The sequence below is a fragment of the Alligator sinensis genome, unplaced genomic scaffold, assembly GCF_000455745.1.
Source record: "Alligator sinensis unplaced genomic scaffold, ASM45574v1 scaffold866_2, whole genome shotgun sequence".
Taxonomy (NCBI): domain Eukaryota; kingdom Metazoa; phylum Chordata; order Crocodylia; family Alligatoridae; genus Alligator; species Alligator sinensis.
Genome location: NW_005841900.1, coordinates 943,867 through 965,692, shown reverse-complemented (window position 1 = coordinate 965,692; position 21,826 = coordinate 943,867).

Here is a 21,826-nt window from a genome sequence, read left to right as displayed (position 1 = left end):
GTCCTGAACCCACCGCAAACTTATGGAGAAAGAGATCCACTATACTATGTATTCACTCTTTCTGTGATGTAGGTGCACACATGCATATGTTCGCATGTGCACACACACACACATACACACACAGATTTATACACTATATCTTTTCCTAGTTATTCACAACTGTTGGTATCACTCAAGTCAATGGAAGTGCACTGGCATAAAATCACTGCAACAGAGTAGGATATTAGCCTAGCAATATAACAGCTGATATTTATTGTAGCATGTTATGTATACGCAGTTACCAGTCAGATATGTTCTCGTGACACAAAGGGCCATGTCCTCAGCTGTGGCAAATTGCCATGATTCTACTGAAATCAGTGGGATTTTGACAGTTTAAATCCACTGAGTGCCAGATTCAAGGTGTTCTGAAACGACACTGAAGGACCACTTCTACCACATGAAAAAATGTGTATCTAGAGTTGTTGTTATTTCTTGTATGTTTAGTGTTGATGATATACTGCAGACTGAGCAGTACACAATTTACGTACCTGTTCAGGTGCAGTCACAAATCAACTTGATATCCCTTGGATGCTACATTTTCCATTTGGATCTCATATGGAGAGTTACAGTTCCTTCCATAGTTATTTATTTATGCAACAGTGACCACTGGCATCTTGGCCAACACCAAGAGTTGAATCAGGGGGCTCCAAAATTGAGAACAGGAGTCTCTGCTTAGACTTGAGAGCCAGACTGCATAGCTGAGGGCTGTAATAGACTTCCATCTCTTGCTCATTAAGCATAGGGAGATACATAAGCTCACAAAAGAGGGAGAGTTTACATGTTCTTACACCCCAAGAGTAATTTGTGTATGTTAATTTACTTCAAGATCAACATTCACTGGATGAATAGGTGAATAACTTTTGATTTAAAATGGCTAATCCCACCTTTGGTAGAACTACTCTTCCTTGGAGGACAGGCATTCATTAGACACAGAGATCCATACTATTTGGAGTTAGTGGAGCACAAACACATCAACCACTGGGATTTGAACTGATGAGACACTACACTTGGCAGCTGATTTGAGAGCTGAATAATATGCTACTTTGCATGTACTCACACAGGGCTATATCTTGACCTTGATCTTTAAGTAGAAACAAATGTATCTACAAGATATGGCTAAAAAGGTAGGTCACAGAAAAATCTGCAGCCAAAATACATGTGTCTGCTTTAAATGCAAGATGAAAGGAAATGGACAAAGTGGTCCATTTAATTAGTATGTTTAATCCATGAGGTGACCTGAGTTTCCCTTCACCTGCATGAGTTAGAACTGATTCTTTCTTTTTGTATTGTTCTCAGAAATAGAACTGAGAGGAAGGGAAGCATCAGCAAGTTAGCCATAAAAAGGCCATGTAGTAACTGCACCCACTCTTTACATGGATATACACACCTTTTTAAATATTTACAGATACATTGTAACACATCTGTCCTTAGGTAGCCCATTCACATAGGATTCTAGTCTATGGTTTTCTTACATGGAAGCCTCTTTGCTCATTATAACCACAGAACTTTATATCTGCTGTGGGTGACACCTGGGGGCACCACAAGACATTTTCTTACTTGTGGCAAATCCCCTGACATCTACAGATTGTGAGAGATGGACTCCTGGGCTCCTTTGTGAAGAGAATAAAAGGGGAGCTCCCATAAAGTAATTCAAACCCTCTCCAGGAGTGACACTACTTGAAATTCTCTTCACTACCTGGGTTCTCTCTATCCTGGGGAGAAAACAGCCTTGGTTTTAATGATATTCACAACATTAATATCCCTCCAACTTGATTTAACTATTGCTAATTGAGTTAACAAGGAAGGCAGACAGATAATACAACAACGGGAAGAACTTCCTCGGGCCTGTACTGTTCAATTTCTTTATTAGCGACTTAGACGAGGGGGTGAGAAGCACCCTGTTTAAATTCGCAGACGACACCAAGATTTGGGGTGAGGTGGGCACACTAGAAGGGAGGGACAGGATACAGCTGGACCTGGACAGGTTACAGGGGTGGGCGAATGAGAACAGGATGAGATTCAATACTGACAAGTGCAAGGTACTGCACTTGGGCAGAAAGAACCAGCAGCAGACCTATAGGCTGGGGAACTCCCTTCTTGAGAGCACAGTGGCAGAAAGAGATCTTGGAGTCATTATCAATTCTAAAATGAACATGGGCCGCCAACGTGAGGACGCGGTCAGCAAAGCTAACTGCACTTTGTCATGTATTCACAGATGCATCATGAGCAGGTCCAAGGAGGTGACCCTCCCCATCTATGCGACACTGGTCAGGCCGCAGTTGGAGTACTGAGTCCAGTTCTGGGCGCCACACTTCAGAAGGGATGTGGACAGCATTGAGAGGGTCCAGAGGAGGGCCACTCGCATGATCGGGGGCAGCAGGGCAGGCCCTATGAGGAGAGGCTACAGGACCTGAACCTGTTCAGCCTCCACAAGAGAAGTCTGAGAGGGGATCTGGTGGCCAGCTATAAACTTACCAGGGTGGACCAGTGGGGAATGGGTAAGAGCCTGTTCCCCTGAGCACCCTCTGGAGTAACAAGGAATAATGGCCACAAGTTGATTGAGGGTAGGTTCAGGCTAGACACCAGGAGGCACTACTTCACAGTCAGGGCAGCCAGGATCTCAAACCAGCTTCCAAGGGAAGTGGTGCTGGCTCCTACCTTAGGGGTCTTTAAAAGGAGGCTTGATGATTACTTAGCTGGGGTCATATAAGCTTAAACTTACCAGGGGTCATATGAGCCCAGTATTCATTCCTGCCCAGGGCAGGGGGTCAGACTTGATGATCTGCTCAGGTCCCTTCTGACCCTACATCTATGAACCTATGAACATGGAAGCCAATATTGAGGGGGGGACCCCAAGGGAAGCAGCAGTATTTTTATCATGCAACTTTTGTCATAAAAGTCTTAAACAATTAAGTTTCATAACTAAAATATAGTGTAATGACAGAGGAAGGAGAAACTGAAAAGTATAGGCAAGGCGAAAATAGATCTGAATCTTCAGATGAGACTGGAGAGTAGCTAAAACATCAATGAAGGGGAGAGATACAGGTAATATAATAAAAATAGTACTTGGATTGAAGTAAACAACACCCACAACTTCCACTGAAGCTGCAGGTGCTCAGTAATTCTGAAAATCAGTCTGAGTCTATTCATTATAATTTCAGCTTACTGAAATATATAAAATACCAGGGCTCATCCTTCAGTATTTGAAATGCTTCCAACCCTCACTGAATTCAACACAATTTCAGTGGGAATCGAGGATGCTTATAACCTCACAAGGAGCACCCAGAATCTCACAGGTTCATGAATAGTTAAACAGATGTCACTTGATTATACAGGTAGATGAACCTAGAAATGGTAGCAAATGTGCTGTTCCCCTTACAGAGTTCCCCTGTTTTCAGTTTTGAGGAGTGAACTTGCTGAAAAACCTCTGCAGTGCTAGAAACATTCTGGGAGTTTTCAAAATCTTATCCTCCTGGAAACTCCATCGCAACAAAAGACCAGACAGATTTCTGTGATACAAGGCTTCAAGCATGGAACTGCAACAGAGACAGGATGCCTAATGCTAAAGTGGCCCTACAGGAGTCTCACCTTATTCACCCAGAAGCTATATGGGCTTCACTTGGTTACTGCATTGTGCTCTGCTCTTCAATATACAGGCAAAAGGTTACCACGGCAACTGCCATATCACATTGGTATTTCTATTACCTTGGAGATACAGAACACCTTTTAAAGGAATTTTACTTAGCATCTGTCATGTTAACCTCTGTCCCTTTACACATTGTTACTGTAAACTAGATATATTTCCCTTGCTATCAAGGCCAATTCTGTAACTGTTTTCAGGGGATATTGCAGAAGCTGTATTTCTCCTTTTGTCCTTATTATTGTTCTTTCATTATTATTGCAAACAAAGGTCATGTCTATACATGCGTGGCAGCAGTACCCTCCAGCATGCTGCAATGAGTTGCAAGGCCTGCCTACTAAACCAAAACAAATTATGCCAAATGATGTGGTCCTGCAGGTAGGCTAATTAGCATGGGGCTAATTAATTGGCACCATCACTCAGCTTTGCTAATTAGCCTACACAGATTCAGCTATGCTGTGTCAGTTTAGGAAGGAACCCATATAAAGCAGCACAAAATACTTAAGAAAGAGTGGGGAATCATTTTGCTTCTGTATTGTCATAAAGCTATTGCAGACAGGTGGGGGCCAGTGCAAGTTTTTGTGCATCAGTGGCACCCTCTACATGTGCAGGTAAAGGCACAATGGGATATAATGCATGATCCACACACAATCACAATCCACAAACATGTAAGGCAGGAGGCACGACCGTGGGATCTCACATTAGATCCCAGGCTCCTCCTGCACCAGCAAGAAACAAGCTCTTGTGGCTGGGAGCCCCCTCAGTTTACCCCCAGCTCCCAGCTGAAGGGGTGCCACATGTATCCCTAGGGCTAAGCGACAGCAGCAGCCACAATCTCCCCACTTCAGGAATAGTCAGCTCCAAGCTACTGGGGAGTCCCTGCCACATGAGCAAACTAAAGTTTGATAGCACCCAACTATAAAGTTAGCACACATTTTCAAGCTCTAACGTAATAGCTGATTGGAGCTTTTTACAGCATGGTATCTGATTTGCACGTGTAGCTGGTCTTATGGTAATTGTACAATTAACCAGATAATTGCACAATACCTGTAATGGCTAGAGGGGGCCAACAGAAACCTTGCCTATGTAAGGATTGCTAGATAGTAGCATATTAACTTCCTCAAATAATGAAGTGGGAGCCACCCTTTTTAGCATTAGTGCTGCCCCAATTTTTCCTCTATCCAGTCTGCTCCTCTCTTTGTGCTTTTTGCCCCATGCTCCCTGCTTAAGATGCTGCTCTGCTTTCTGGTCCCTGCTCTATTTTTTGCTTTGCCTTCTGTCTTGTACCAGATCTGTCACCTGCCACACAGAGAGGCTGTCTCCATGCCACTTGTGTGCTGCTGGTTGGCCATCCTTGATATAATGTGTTTCCCTCAAGGCAGATTATTTTTTGCCAGGTCTCTGTTGGGCTTACCAATGTGGCTTGACTCCATTCCCACTGAAACATCTAAAAGCTTTTACACTTAACCTTGCCCTCATATATCTCTAGTGCAACCTGTTTATGTGATATCCAGCATGGTGACATTGCATATATAGTGAAAATCCCCTTGATTTCAAGGCACAGATACTGATGGAACTAGCATCCATATCCAAAATTAGATGCAAATGCAATGCACAAAGTGCAACTCTGATTGTAAAAAAGAATGTGAGATTAGATATCAGAGTGATCAGCACTGTACAAACCAAAGATTAGATAGACGCACAGATAGGCAGCCTATTAAAGCTGCAGGCACCCGGGGGATATATGTGGTGATGCAATCCAAAAATGGCAGCTGCCAAAGGCATTTGGAATCCCTCCAGCAATGTGGCAAGGATGGCATCTGAGGCCTCCACCTGCTAATGGGCATAAAAGAGAGCAGAGGTGTAATCCCACTCCTGTTGGGGTGCCGTGCCCTCACAGTGTAACCTTCTACCACAGCTTGTCCTCATGAATGATAAACAACTGGATGCTTGAAAATAGGTATAGCATGGCTAACAGATAATAAGGTGAGGGGACATGACACTCTGAAATGAAATTAAGATAAGAGCAATTTAGGCTGCCTGGTGATGACTGAGTAAGGCCTTTTTTAGATTTTGCTCTGAATCTGGTCACCTCTTGCACAAGTTGAAGAGGAAGAAGGAGCTGTGATTTCTCCCAGCATGCACCAAAGAAGTTGTCCTCTCTCTTTACTTATAGAATCAGAAATATTATTAGTATTATTTGCACTATCATACCATCGTGCACAGAAACCTCAGTGATGGAAAAGGATTTTATGAACATAGAATGAAGTGCTTACAATCGAAACATGAGACGAGAAGCAACAGTCTCTCCATCGGGTTTCTGGAAGTTTAAGATGAGTTGCAACAAACATCTATACGTGTTGGTCTCCTCTTCGCCAGGAGTGCTTCCCAGACACCTGAGCCAAAGCAAAAGCAGAGATTTCTCTGCTTGCCTGATGCCACTGTGAATGCTAATGCTTGACTGCCAGCAGCTGCTGCTTTTTTTTTGAACCCCACCCCCAGAAGTCAGCCCCCGGGGCAGTTGCCCCTATTGCCCCCCCAATCTTAGTTATACCACTTTTCCCAGCCAACAGTTTTGTACATACGAAATACAATACTAATGCCCTGCAAGTTTGTCTTTAACCCAAAGGTAATTGTAATGGTCAGAATCACCTTTCAGTTCCCAGTTACCAACTCAAATCTAGATAAGACTTCTATGGGCTAGTCACTATAATCACTATTAGCCAGCAAGTCAGTGACTTACCAATATAAGCTCAGAAGACAAAGTACTGTTCTTAGTAGACATGTAATAAAAGTAACAGATAATAGAAGCACTATTATAGTTGCAGCCCTGCTGCTGGTCTCACCAGAGAGACCAGACCAAACCAAACCATAAAACACTTTGATGGCATTCTCCCTATTTCAGTACTGAGGAACTCAGCAATGTAGTGTGAAAAAGATCATGTCTCCATCTCATGCTGTACCTGTTCTGAGGCCAAATCTAGGGTTTTTGTTGCCAGGGCTGTCCATCCAACAGCTTTCACAAACCATCAGTTGTCTATTGAAGGAGAGTCATTGGTCTCCCCTACCCATGTCAGTTGGTGTTGTTAAAATGTATGTAGAACCCAGGCCCAACATGGTAGATGGTGCACAAACTCATGATAGAGACAGCTCCTGCCAAATGAACCTGTCTATTTGAGACATTAAAAATAAAACTTAAAAAAATGCAGAAATGTGTCAAATGAATGTTAGGGTACCATTTCCTCTGAATCAATGCTCATAATACTCATTGGCTTTAATGGTAGGTACATTGAGACAGCGTGCCATAGGTGTTAAATATTTAGTCAAGAGATGAGCTCAAACCCCAGAACCAAAACAACCTCAAATATTGAAACAGTTGTAGATCTGACACAGATACGGATTAAATCTAGATCCAGTCCCAGTGGTTCTATTTCAGATCATCCAGTGCAAAGAATAACTTTGAGTTTCAAAAACTGTAAATAACTCCTCACTTTGCTTTGGTAAATCTCATTAACAGTGGTAGAAAGTATAAATATTGAGAAATAATATTCATACAGAACTCTTAGGGGAACATTCCTTTCCTCTTAAATAATTATTATTTAAAGATACTCAGAAGCTTACTGAAAATCACATGTTGCACATGAGCTGAGCCTTGCCTGGTAAATAAATATTATCAAAAATAAAATTAGCATACAACACCTCAGGCAGTAATGTCAACCAAATAACACAGGAGTCTGAGACATTGGTATTCAAGGAACAGTCTCAATTATGTGATTTGGTCATGTAAGTAAGATACTGAATACCACCATACCCCTTCAGCATCTAAGTACTTCTATTCAAGTACTTAAGTGAGCCTGACTCTGTGTAACTCATGAAATTTGACAAGATTATAATCAGAGGTGAGATGGTTGGAATTAGTCTTTACTGATACCGGTGTTCAGGAATTGCCTCCTTTCTATCTTCTGCTGCTTGCTTTAGTACACCAACATGCAAAGTGGATACTAAGGACCAGATCCTATTCATCTACTGTGCACACTTAGGCACCTAAGTGATTCTATTCCATCCTGTTCAAATCCCTGAAAAGTCATTAATGCATCTACTTTTGTAACATGATGTCATTTTACCCTTAAGTTTGAATAACAACAACAACAACAAAAAACCCAGTGAGGAGGAAGAGGAAGAGGAAGAGGAGGAGGATAATGACAACAACAACCACCCACCCAACCTTGCATTAAAAGCGACTTGAGCAAGGTAGAATAAGATTGCATTTAGGCACCTAAATCCATTGACATATCTAATAAGTAGAATAGGTGGAATAGAATCTGGGTCTTACACATTATCTTAAAGTTAATAGCCCTATGACAGTTTTTGCTTGCAGAAGGTCTGACTGAATATTTTGCTGCCCTTGATACTGGTCTGTTCACCACAGACAAAGGGTGTCAAAATATGGCCCAGAGGATGGATTTAGCCTGCAGAGCTGCTGTATCTGGCTCACTGCACAAACACCAGGCCACCAGAAGTTGGTGGTACGCCCAGTCGGGGAGTGGCCTGCCACAGAATGCAGGACGCTTGGCTCCTGGTGGGCATGGCAATTGGTGGTAGAAGAGCCAGTGAGAGCTGCTACAGCTTTGGTCATGGTCCAGCCACTTCCCACCACTGCAGCCCCTGTTCCTAGACTGCCAGCACTGCTGCTGCCACTAATACATACCCTGTGCCAGATGCAGAACTAGAGCTGTCACCACATGCTCCATACTAGAGCTGCCACTCTGACACAAAACATATCAGCAACAGCAGCTCCAGTTTGTGCATGAGGCACATGGTGACAGACAGAGCCACCACTGCCACATGCAACAGGCAGGAGCTGGAGTTACCATCGCTGGATCCAACCTGGGGCAGGAAGCGAGTTTGACATGCCTGGCTTAGGCTATACAGCACAGCTGTCCTCGAAGTGGAACCAGGGAAATGCATAGTGTCTAATGCAAACAACTCTTGCCTAACACCCTGAAGAAATTGTTCCTAATCAGCTATGCTGATAAGATCTGGTGATGTTACCTGGCTTACAGAAGTCAGGTTCTCTGTGTGTTCCATATTTCATGCACCCCATTTTTCTACGTATTTCTCTGAATTTACATTTACAAATGAATTTAGGATTTGTTTGGAGTGGAGAGTAAACCTGCCTTATAAAATCTTTTTTCAGCTGTCTTTCAGTTGATGTATTACTGTCCCTCTGAGAACTCCAGATAGGCAATTCCCATTTTTTGCATAAAATGACAACTAGGCTCTGCCACTTTTCTTTTATATACAAAACCCCCCTCAGACTGGGTTCCCCACCCAGACACTTCACCAGAAGAAAAATTCTCTGAAATTATGTGGTGCTTTCCCACCCCAAACACTGCACGTATTAGTTATCTTAGATCACTGAAGCAGCCAGAGATGCTTCGTAGAATATCAAGTGAGCTGAGACTAGAAGGTCGGGATCTCAACTCTTTCATTCACAGCTAAGATTGTGCGACTTAGCTTCCAGTTACCCCTGGGGTAAGAGTTGCCATGGGCAGTTGTCATGGAGCAGCTGATGGCTCATAAAGCCCCCCCACCCCTTTTACCCTGCAATGTTTTTATGTTCACATCCGGTCACAAGCTCTAACTTCTTGACTATACTCCCTTAACATTACAGAAATACTGTAGCAACACTGCACATATTGGAAGTTAACATAAAGGGGGAGGAAAGTTTCTCATTCAGTGGCAAAGGGAATTTCATGCATGCAGCAGTGATAGGACAGTCGCCCTTGGAAAGGTGCGGGGGAAATAATAGTATGAGAACACTGTATGAGAAATGTCACAGCTGCTTCTGCAGCTCTATTGAGAGCATTATTCTGAGGTGGTCAGGAATGCGAGGCAGGGGGTCTAGAGTCTGTTTGGCATTTTTTCCCATCAGTACAGACGCCTAACTCTGGATAAAAGATTAACAAGATGAATAGCAAATGTCCTAAGAGACAAATGAATAAAACTTTGTTTGTACATGTCGGATCAGAGAGGGTTCATTCTGTTCTCTCACTATCTGAACGAGCCTGCTAGGATACACACCTGCAGCAGCAAGATTTCCTTAATAAGGTAACACATTCAGTTGTAGAGAACCTGAGCGTATCAGTCTACAGCTTACCTGACACACGCATTCCTTCAGTCAATGTGGTTTGGAAACAACCGTCCACCTACTTTTGATTTCTGTGGGTGACGTAAGTTGTTGCATGTTACGAAAAGGCCCCAGGTAAAGTAAATGGAAACTCTAACCAGCAGCTATGCACCTGGTGTTTTTGCATTTCCCAACAGATATTACAGTTGCTGGAATGATGTGTGAATCTGCTACAACACCTTCTATTGACAATATAGTTTAGGTGTGGTATGAAAGAGATCTATGTCCTTGATATCACTGACCCACAAGCTCTTGCAAAAGAACAGGAAGAAAAGAGCTATCAAAATATACAGTGAAAAAGAATCCCAAACATTTACTTTCTGCTGGTTTTGATGGTAATCAGTATGCTTCTGACTTAACAGGCTGTACCATGAACAAGCTTGCTGACAGCTTCCCTTCTTGAGAATCAATGGTGGTGGGCAGAATTACTGTGCAAAGTTTTTCTTCCCAGCAACAAAAATTCTTTCACTTTTTTCCTCTTACAATATTAAATTTCCAAATCCTTGGTGCGATTTTGTGATGTTTCAAAGGATTTATGAGGCTCCATTCTGGCTCTCTTTCCTGGCTTTGTGATGGTAGAATTTCCCCTTCTAATTGCTGGAAGGATGAGACAGCAAACATTCTCTCTTTTCCTTCTATCTTCTGGATATTTAAGGCCCAATTAAACCCCCTTTAAATTCAATGGAAAGTTTCCCATTGGGCCCAGTTCCTACTCTCTGCCCATCATTAATTTCCTTCTATGATCAAGTAACAGGTCTTGTGAACAGGGGTAGAGAGACAATGAGTGTGATATGTCTCTACTTTAGTAAGGCTCTTGATACTGTCTCCCACAATATTCTCATTAGTAAGCTAAATCAAACTATTTTAAGGTGGTTGCCTAATGGGTTTCATAATCATGCTCAAAGAATAGCCAACAATGACTTAATGTCAAACAACTGAGGTCAAACAAATTCCCCAGAGCCTATTGTTTAACATCTTATTAAATGTGCAGATGATACTAACTTGGATGGGGTTCAGGCATGATAGTTTTGATAACTGAAATTAATAAACTGAAAATAATCTGAAATTTATAAAATAATATTCAATGGGGAGAAGTGGTGTATATAAGAAAGAATAAACAAATGCATGAGTACAAAATGGGAAATAACTGGATATGTGGCAGAACTGCAGGAAAAGACTTTGGGGTTATAGTGGATCATAAGTTGAATATAAATCAGTAACCTATTATTGTTGCAGACACCTGTTAAGATCCAGGGTTTTCTTAACAGGATTGTCGTGTACAAGTCATGGGAAGGGATTCTTCCACTGTGTTCAGTCCTGGTGGGGCCTCACCTGAAGCACTGTGACCACACTTCTGGGCACCACACTAACAAAGATAGGGAAAAATTGGAGAGAGGCCTCAGGAAAGGAACAAAAATGATTAGCAGTCAAGAAAACATGGCATGTTTGGAAAACTTGGAGGAAGTGAGATTGTTTGGTCTAAAGAGGAAAAGACAGAGACGATTTGGCAAGAGTCTTCAAATACAAAAGGGGTTGTTATAAGGAGGATGGTGATCAATTGTTCTCTATGCTCATCGGCGACAGGACAAGTAAGGCTTAACTTGGAACAAAGGGGATTTAGGTGGGTGTTAGGGAGAATTTCCTAACTCTGAGAGGTTGAAGCACTGCAACAGATACGTAGAGAGGCTGTGGAGTCTCCATCACGAGTTTTTTAAGTGTACATTAAACAAACATTTGTCAGGGATGCCTCAGACAGGGATGATCCTGCCTTAAGTAGGGGGGACCTCTCAAGGTTCCTTTAAGTCCTGCTTTTTTATGATTTCCTGCTTTTCTCCAGTATGGCATGGTCTTCAGCACTCAACTTGCTGTCCTACCTGATACAGATAGATGGGGCAGAGCAGTTCTGTGACTGGCAATTCACTTCCCCTATAATGAAGACGTTTTGAAAGGCAGGAACTGACAGCTTACCATCATGGAGTGAATAGCAAACTCTTCATCCTACAAAAACCTACTATTGAACCACAGGTTAGAACAATACAGCAATAGCAGCTTTTTCCCTTTGTTTTTGTTTATTGATGAAGAACTCTCTGAAGCACTGAATGGGGATGGCAATGCCATAATGGGACAGCAGTGTCAGTTCAGGCTAAATTTCAAGAGAAGTGACCATTCCACCAATTACCAGCAAGCAACTGGAAGGAAGAGCTAGAATTTTTATTTTTTTTACCAAAAAAAAAAACAAACAACCCCCCAAAAAACCAGAGGGGAACCATGTAAAAAATGCTGAGAATTCAGAGACTTTTGATATCAAAGAGTACACAAATATAAACAACCACTAATACTTACTGCTTGAGTAGCATGCATGTTTAAAGCACTTTGCATACAGTGATTAAATCAATCCGAATAGCTTTACCCCCTCCTCACTAATTGCACTGAGTGCTGCTCTTGCACACTTGAGGATTCAGCCCATGATCTTGACAAAGGTTAGCTACTGCTAAAATAAAGAACCCCTGCTCCCATCACCACCATCACCATGTAAAGCCTTATTAGCATATATATCACATACCGGACCCCCTTACAATGCATATTCCCTTTTATGTTTCCCTCTATTGTTTGTGCCTCCTTTGCGGTTGCTAAATAGCATAGGCAAGTTAAACTTTACCTCCACTGAACACAGAAGTGAATAGGAGCACCTTTCATAGGGTTACATCAAGCATAATACAATAAATCTTATGGTCACCTAGGAAAACAAACTGCTTGGAGATTTAAAAGGAAGCAAGTTCTCAGGGTAGGTGACAACAGACACCCAGTGACCCTTTACTCTTATTTTCAAGAACAACACCTACATTTGCAGGGTGCATTGCCAAAAGCTGCACCCATCTGGGAAGTTGCCAGCCCCAGAAGAAGGAAACACCAAATCAAAATGGATGCTTATCTTTCACTCCTGTATTTCAGTGCAGAGGTACCTGGAAATGTGTTAGTTCCCCTCACTTATTCAGCATTGTTTGCTAATGTCAGGCAACTAAGAAAATTAATCAGGTCAGAGCCAGGCTTGCATATGTTGTCTCCACAGGGATTACTCATTACTTGCCAAATATTCAGATTGGGTAATTGCTACCTGGATTACTAAGGGTATGGAGCCCACAAGAAAATAATTGCTTACAGTTTCTCATAGATTGCATCACTTAATGCCAAAGTATACAGCAGAATGTGAAGAATCAACACATGATGTAAGGGATACAGGCCTGCTTGCAGCTTGGAGACTAGTGCTGAAACAGTTGTGTCTGTTTAAGGCAGAAAAAATGTTAACCCTCCCATGCTGTTTACCAGAATGAAATCATTTGCTTCTGAACTCCAGAGGCAGGTGTGGAATGCAGAGATGTCCTGGAATAACATTTCCTTTCTTAGAATCCAAGGGCCAAAAATTCATCCTGGGTATAATTTGTAAATTTAACCTCCCGCTAATTTTACTGTGACCACCCATGAGGTCATTGCTCTGCCAGAATTCAAATATAGTGCAGCACCAAGGTGTCATATTATAATTTATTATACTGGACCCAGCTGGTGGCAAAGCAAGCCCTGGTCATCAGGATCACTATTATGCAATGCAAATGAGATCCATGGGTGCTATTGTACTATCAGGTTCAGGTGGTGTACAGGTAGCTCCGGATATTTTTACTAACCAAAGTGATTAGCCACTACAAAGAAGCATTGAAAGGCTAGCTTGATCAGCATAACACAATGGAATTGTTAGCAAAAGGCTGGCATTTCTGAGTGCTCTTCAGAGGTCTTCTTCTTTGTGGTAAGTAATATGGTTTTCCCTCCACAGAGTGTGTGTGGGGTGGGGGTGGGCACAGAATAGGAGTTATTCAAATTTTCACTCTATTCCAGCCAGCCATGCATACAATGCTGAGTCAGGAACAAACATTAAAAAGCAAGAGCCGTGAGGAAACTTACAAATCCAATTGTACATCTCCCAAGGGGCGTCATTACAACAGTGTCAAAGAGGCCTTAAGTAGGAGGAATGAATAGGTGGGGGGATATTTGACAGAAATGGAAGAACAATGCTGGAAGAAAAGGCCCTGCTAAAAAATAAGCCAAATCAGCACACAAGCACTAAAACTATAACTGCAATCTTGAGGTTTTGAAGAGAAAAATGATACCAGATGTCAGAAGTTAGCACTGGACAGATAGCATAAACATGTTAGAGAGATAGCTAACAGGAAAATATGCTTATCTGGGTACCTTGAAGAGTATCATGCTCTTCCTCATTTTGTTAGTGCTCTCTAGCTAAAATAGTTTAATTTTGGATATATTGCAAACAAGCAAGCAGCCTCATAACTAACAAGGCAGCCGGACAGCAATATTATTAGGTGTTAGTCAAGCTGCTAAAACCTAGCGGCAGATGAAATATTAATTAAAGGTTACATTTGGAACCTTCAGAAAAATGACTATTCAATCTAGCAATTATATTTTCCCAGTTGCATAATCAAGTTTTATCTTACTGTGCAGCAGAACATAGACCATACTTTTCAAGCTAAAAAACAGTATCTTGGAGATTTAATAAAGCATTACATCATGCAAAATACATATACTTAGCCCCATAAAGAATCTGAACTGCTTCAAACAGTAGTGTGTGTGTGAGTTGTATACATCTGAGGTAATGTATAATGCCAATAATCTTTGTTTCATTGAATTGTTGATCTACATTATGAGTCCAGTTCATGAATATCACCAAAACCACTAACATTTACATTTTAAATACCCCTGCTTTAGATTTCTTATTAATACAGCATTAGAGACTGATTTTTTTTTTTCCACCAGGCCCTAGACCTGAACACCCAGGTCAGGGACAGAAATTACATATAAACCAGAATAAATTATCAGAAACTGGTTCAGATTTATAACACAACAGAAGGTCAATGCATGTAAACCACTTTCAAAATGGCCAAAATCAATTAACCTGAATAAACCTGAATAATAAACCTGAATGGATGCAGTATCAGACTTCACTGATTTAGGTTAAATTGGTTTATTGAACTTCTGTCCCAGATCCACTCCAGATTCAAGTTAACTCAGTCCCCCAGCATCCCAGAATGCTTTGCACCTCCCCCACAAACCCCTGGCTTCTGGCCTGGGCTGCTTGCAGGCATGTGGCTACATTTTAGGAATCAAAAGTGAATCTCTGTTCACTTGCTTATCAGTTCAATCTACACAATTTAGACTAATTGAATCAGGTTTGCAAGGATTGAAATCGATTCAGCCTAGGGATTTTTGATTATCTGTACATAGTCCCAGTGACCAAGCTGCCCAAAATCCTGATTTAAATCCCAGACTCTTGATCTGGCATCAGGCCTAACTCTAACACACTAAAAAATATCTCATCTTTGGTAAAAATGTGTCACTTTCATTGTCCAGAAAGGAGCTAAAGAATGGCAACATGCACTGTGATTTTTTTTTATTTTTTTTTTATTCATAGAAAATTTCCAGGCATGTTCCACCATCATTTCATGTCTGGATTTTCCCTGTAAGTCATCAGAAGCTTAGTGAGTGGATCAGCAGCAGAGTATATACTACAGTCTGCCATTCTTGCTCACTCTGAGCAATAGCCTACTTCTGGGCAGACCTAAGCAAGCCGACTTAATCAAACAATATCTACGCATCCTTTAACTAGAGATAATGCCTTGCCCTTACAGGGAGATGGATTCCATGACCTAGCAGATCTATTCCATCTCTTACTACTATGATCACATTTATGGGTATTTCAGAGGGTTTCATGAAGACTATCACTGAAAGCAAGTGTTCAGAGACACAGGGGACAGGAGCCAGCAGAACTCATTTCCATGTGAATTGGAGGATTGCTATGTATCTATAATGAAGCTACTGTTTCTTCAACAATATAAACCTTTGGAGGTATTTTATGCTCCTTAGTGAGCACTACTCAGTGTTAGGAGCATTAGCAATGGGTTCCGCAGATAATTAGGTTCTGCGGTGTTGCCTTTCCTCTTCTTTGGCTTTGCAGAAGCAGCTACTGTGATAAGCAGTGAGAGGTCCCAGAATGAAGACATCAGTAACCAAAGGCTTCCCAGTGGCTATGTTAAAGAAGCATCAGCAGCAGTCCCAATATCAAAGTCAACATATTACCTGGTGCAAGATACCTATCACGTTTTATAATAAATAAAAAGTCCTTTTATTTACAGGCAGCTTAAAATAAACATTTCAGGAAGCAGTTTTGCTGAGGAGGAAGAGAGATAAGGTGAGCATGAAATGGGGAAAGATAGCAAAAGAAATTTTTAAAAAAGGACAAGAGACCGAGCACAAGAAGAAATGGAGAAAGTGATATGAAAGTCTAAAACAAGGGGGAGGAATACTAGCATGCTGGTATTGTTATGAATAAGAAGACCCAAAACTTCCTTGTGAACTGTAAGACCAGCATTTCCTTTGATGCTATTGCCCAGGAAAAAACACTTCAGAATTCCTACACCACTGGGAGGGCTGGTGCCTGCTGAGAGGGACCTAATCAAGTATTTTCTTCACCATCACAATACACAGTGTGGCAAAACCCTAATCCACACCCAGATCTGTCCCTGCTGTCAGCCTTTGTGGCTGTGGTTAGGAAACTGCTGCATGTTGGGTCTCAATTGAAAAAAATATTTTAATATATGAAAAACAGGAAATTCAAGCATGTTTTAGGTCTAATTCAATTTCAGTTCCCTGATTCCATTATTTTCTATGGACAAAAGGCATGTAATAAAATTATGAACTGAGACCCAAAGAAAGCAGTACAGAGCTCAGTGGAGATAAGGCTAATTCATTGTGTAAAGTTGGAGCCATGCAAAATATAAACGTGGAGCAGATCAAAACGCCTCTCATCTAACTACCAGTTAGGATCACTGAAGCAAATCAGGGCGCTTGTGTAGAATTTAAGTGGAATATGTGAACTGGCACAGGTCATGGTTTCACAGAAGTAAGACAGATTGTAAAAATTCAAATATTCTTGCTTCATTTTAAGCTGAAAGCCCTGACTTTGGAATCCATAGATGCACTGTGCAAAGTACTGGTTCAATGTCAGTTTCCCTTCTTTCTCTTTACAAGAGCATCGGTGCATTTTAGTGCTAATGTACTAAAGCGTGACACTAGCTCAAGATAACCACATTCTGCTGAGAAATATAACAATAGCAGTAATGGAATAAGCACTTCATGCAATTTCCTAGGAATGTAGTTTGGACACCAACAGCCCAAACAAACTAAAATGGCAAAAGCAAGGACTCTATTCTGAAATGATTTGCAAACAGATTCTGCAGCTTTCCAGGGGTCACGTTTTCTAGAAGAATACACTGTCCTTGGACAATATTTCCAATGCTTCTTTTCAAATGGATTCTCTTCCCCTCCTCCCCCTTGCCTTAAACTAATGTATGTTGTGACCAATCACATGCCACTCTCCATTTATGAGTTAAATAACAGTATAATCTCATATAGTCATTTTATATAGCCATGCAAAAAATATGATCAATACTTATGGTCTAAATTACAGTGGATTGAATGATTCGGTAAGAATCATACTGGAAATTTAATCCCCAGTTCATTATTTGTGCAAAAATTCATAAAACATTGCAGATTCACAAATAGTTCTTCCAGTAAACCGGGGATGGTGGAAAAAAAATCTCATTCCCAGCTAATAATACAGTGTACAGGGTATAAAAATGGAGTAACTCATCCAATTTATTTGCAAGCCCCCCTTTTTGTATGTTGCAACCTGCTCTCCAACTTATCTACAGCTCTTTCTTTAGTGGTACATCAGTTTTGCTCCTTGAAAAATCAGCAGACTCACTGCAGACAGTTTGAGATATGGTGCCAATTCCTCAGTTGGTATTAATCTGTGTATCAACAGCTATGTCAAGATTTCCACCAGCTGAGGATCTGATTCAAGGTGTTTAATGCGTAGAAGGAAAAGCAACCACACAGCAGAGAAAAATAAGAACTTAGACATTAGTGCACCAAGGCCCTTCAGCTTTTTCTGCTGTACTTATATAGCTTTGAGGAAGTAAAGGAGTATGTTCCACGCTTGGGTCCTTTTTGCTGAATTCCCCTTCAGGAGTCTAGTGGCAAAGAGGAACACATCTTTGGTGAACACCTGCAACCAGCAGTTCCTTCCTCAGGCACTTAAATAGATTTTCCTCACACTGCAGTAAAACAAAATGCTGCCTGTTCCCCTTCTTACACCCCCAAACATGTGCAACGGTGCCAACATGAGAGAAGGTGGCAATGGCATCAAAAACAAAACTCATCTGTGAATGAGTTACACCTGGTTGTTAGCTGGGTTAATTTCTGACATAACATGGTGCCCAAATTTAACCAGAAATGGGCCCAAGTTACACCAACTATACTCTCTGCCTCACCCCTCTTTATCAGACTCCAGTCAGAGATCCAAATACTCAAACGTAATCACACACACCTTTTATCTTTTGATAAACAGACTGGGACCTTTGTGGCCTTATAAACTATTAGTCTCCGCTCTCTAGCAGGGGAGATCCAGTGGCTGTTAACTGCCTAAGACAGTCTGCCGGACAGTGGGGTGAAGAGCGAGACAGGCTGACAAAGACAGACTTTGGTAATATGTCTGGTCTTCCAGTAACTTAATCAGGACTAGAGGTAACTCAGTTTAGGGCCTAGCTAACCACAGACCCTGCAACAATTAGTTTAGCTATGTTTATATTCTGTTTGACATTTATGTTGTTTGTGAACAAGCTTTGCTTTTATTCAAGATAACTGGACCTGGATGTAGTCACTTAAGTTGAGGCAACTACTGCTAATACCTTTGGAGAGAAGGAAGCTGGCGGCTGAATTTAAGGTGGGTGGATGGGAAACAACATAACAGTGTGGGCACTTAGTCCAAGATTTAAAGGGGCTGAGACTTCCTTTCAGAAAGGAAATTGGCATTGCTCCATGTGAACATAGCACACGCCACATGATCTGAGGTGTGTCAGCCTGCTTACAAAAGGTTTCATCAGGAATATAGTCTCCTGTACCACTGTAAAAACTCATCCAATTTTTATGAGCCATGCACACGTAGAAACTATTTCCTAAGAGCTGCCAGGTGAGGTGTTCAGTGAAGTGGTGTAAAAACATCCTTGCTGCTTGGCACATTGAAATTAGCCAAAAATATTGGCTTTGCCAAACATGCAAACATCCTGTGGGATACTAGGTGCTCTGCAATGGAGGTTCACCAAAGACGTTGATGTGAGGTTGAGAGAGATGCTGGCTTTTAAACTTAGCCAAAAAATGTTCTCTTCCAGGGCCTGAAAAAAATCAGTGGTGAAAATATGGGGAGTGAGAATTTCAGTTTGTGCAGGCCCATAAGACAATGTAGGACTGCCTGAGAATGGAGTTGCATTGTACCTTTGTAAACAGCACTTCATACCTAAAGAATCCTTTACGGGTCTTTCTTTCTTTTTTCATCTGTAAACTTAAAAGTATTTACAAGGATTGAGATTTGTACAGAAAGTAATTCAAAATTTAGGAGCTGAATCATCTAAATTAAAATATCCATCTTACCCACATGTATGTACCTCCTACCCACCCACTGTGACCTTTGTTTTTCTTATTTTGGACAAGAAAGAGAGCAGAGTCTACCTCCAAACCCAAAGTACTGCTTTCCAAGTCAGGTATTACTTCAGCTATTCTTTGTCTATTACCAGACAAAGAACAGCTACAGTAATGAGATACTAGGGGTACATCCAGGGAAGGGCTGGGGGTACAATCACACCCTCTCTGATTCCTGTTCCACACAAAGTTTAAAACAAACTGCCTGGAAGGGACAGCCACATTTCTAGTCAGGTGAAGCTTAAGTCAACTCACTTTATGGCTCATTATTATTCACTTGATTTCTGCTAATCCCTTCACTCCATAGGTGTTAAGAACCCTTGCTTTTCCTCTAATCAAGCTAGCCTTTCTTCTACAATTATCCTATCTGTTGCATGTCCTGTTAATGTTTCTCTGCTCACCCCTTGCATGTCCAATGAAGGTGTGCTGCTACCTAGGAACATGAACTGGGGTTGGTTGTTCCTAGGGGATTCGAATTCACAGCAAATGAGAATTAGGGAGAGGAGGGGCAAGGTTAAAGAAGGCTGAGTTGTAAAGTAGCACAGTGATCAGAAGGAAGGAGAGAGTTGCAAAGGTGACGAGTAAATTACTGCAGTGACCCTTTCCTGTGTTATTCATTGCAGCAGATCCCAGAGGCTGAACTATCAGTGCAGCCAGGGTGGTATAAAGCCAGAGAGGGGTTGGTCTCCTCAGGTAGGGGCTCCGTTGGTGGCTGAAGCAAGTCCTCCCCTGATCCCAGATTATTTTTTCTGTATGTTGAAGCAGTGGAGGGCAGCTATGGATATTAGGGCTATGTGAAACGGCACCATTCTGTTTCGACTTGCGTTTCGATGTTCAACGGAACACCATTTCGTTTTGAATATTATTTCAGTTCAAAACTGCCGTTCCGTTTTGTTTCGTTAAAACAGTTTAGCTGTTTCGATGCCATTTCGCCCATAAGCTATAATGGGGAAACTCAAAACAGCCTATAACTCATTTCTGGCCTGATTTCGATGAAACTTGCAAGAATGGTAGCCCCTTCTGAGGGTATGACACCACACCTGCCAAGTTTCAAGGGGATAGGTGCAGGGGTTTCAGGGAAACTGCACCTCAAAGTCTTGAAAGCAAAAAGATCATGTCACGTGTATGTGTTAAGCCACAGCAGGGTCAAAACTGCAGGGATGGTGGCCCCTGATGAGGCAACAAAGCCTGCCAAGTTTCAAGGAGATAGGTGTAGGGGTTTGGGGGAAACTGCACCTCAAGCTGCGGACAAGCAAAACTCGTGACATGGGTGACACTGTGCATGTTAAGGCGCAGCAGGGTGAAAGCTGCAGGCGTGCTAGCCCCTGCTGAGACTATGAAGCCTACCAGTTTTCAAGGAGACAGGTGCAGGGCTCCTGGGTTCTGGGGCCCTGCACCTCTGGCTGCTGACAGGCAAAACTCCTGACATGGGTGCTTGTGGGACTGTGTCTGTCTTGGGGCACAGGGGGGTGAAAACTGCAGGCCTGCTAGGCCCTGCTGTGGCCATGAAACCTGCCAGCTGTCAAGGAGATCGATGCAGGGGAAGTCTGGGTTCTGGGGCCCTGCACCTCTAGCTGGTGACAGGCAACACTCATGACATGGGAGGGTGACACTGTGTGTGTATGTTAAGGTGCGCCCTCACTCAACTGACACCAAGGCAGAAAGCAGGGCAGTTCAAACAATGCTGCCTTTTATGCAGTTTTTCCACTCCTCTCCCAGAGCGCTGGGATTGGAAGGGACCTCAGGGAAGGATGACAGTCACTGGCCAGCTACACAGTCAATAACAAGAGCACTCCTTCTCCTCCCTCCCCCCTCTTCACCCTCCTTCTCCTTACTTTAGTTTCTGTTTCCCTGCCAGCAAGCCCAGCTTGAGGTTCAAAACTCAAAACATTTCAACTTGCCTCGTTTCGTTTCAAGGCTGTTTCGAAGCTCTCTGTTTCGTTTCAATTTTGCTGTTTTGAGCTCAAACAGCATTGAAACGAAACTGCCAGTGAAATCTCGTGCAGCCCTAATGGATATGCTGCGGGCAGAGGGGGAACAGTGGGAGGGCAGTTTCAGCCCTTCCCCCACCTGCCCCATGGTTGGTTGCTGTAGGGAGAGGTTGAGGAAGGGCTTTGAAGTGAAGGGACCACTGGGGGGCCATGAGAGGCCCATGGGTGGGGAGTCCTGGTGTCCCAGGGGAGCTGGGATGCCGGAAGGCCCCCAGGGCAGCAAAGGGTCCCGCTTACCTCCTGCAGAGCCAGAAGAGCCGAGGGAGGCACACGCGCTGAGAACGCCGGCGCGGGTTATCAGCCGGGCATTTATCCGGCTGCGGCAAAGCAGCGGGGGCGGGGGCCGCCTTCTGGGAGGAACAAAAG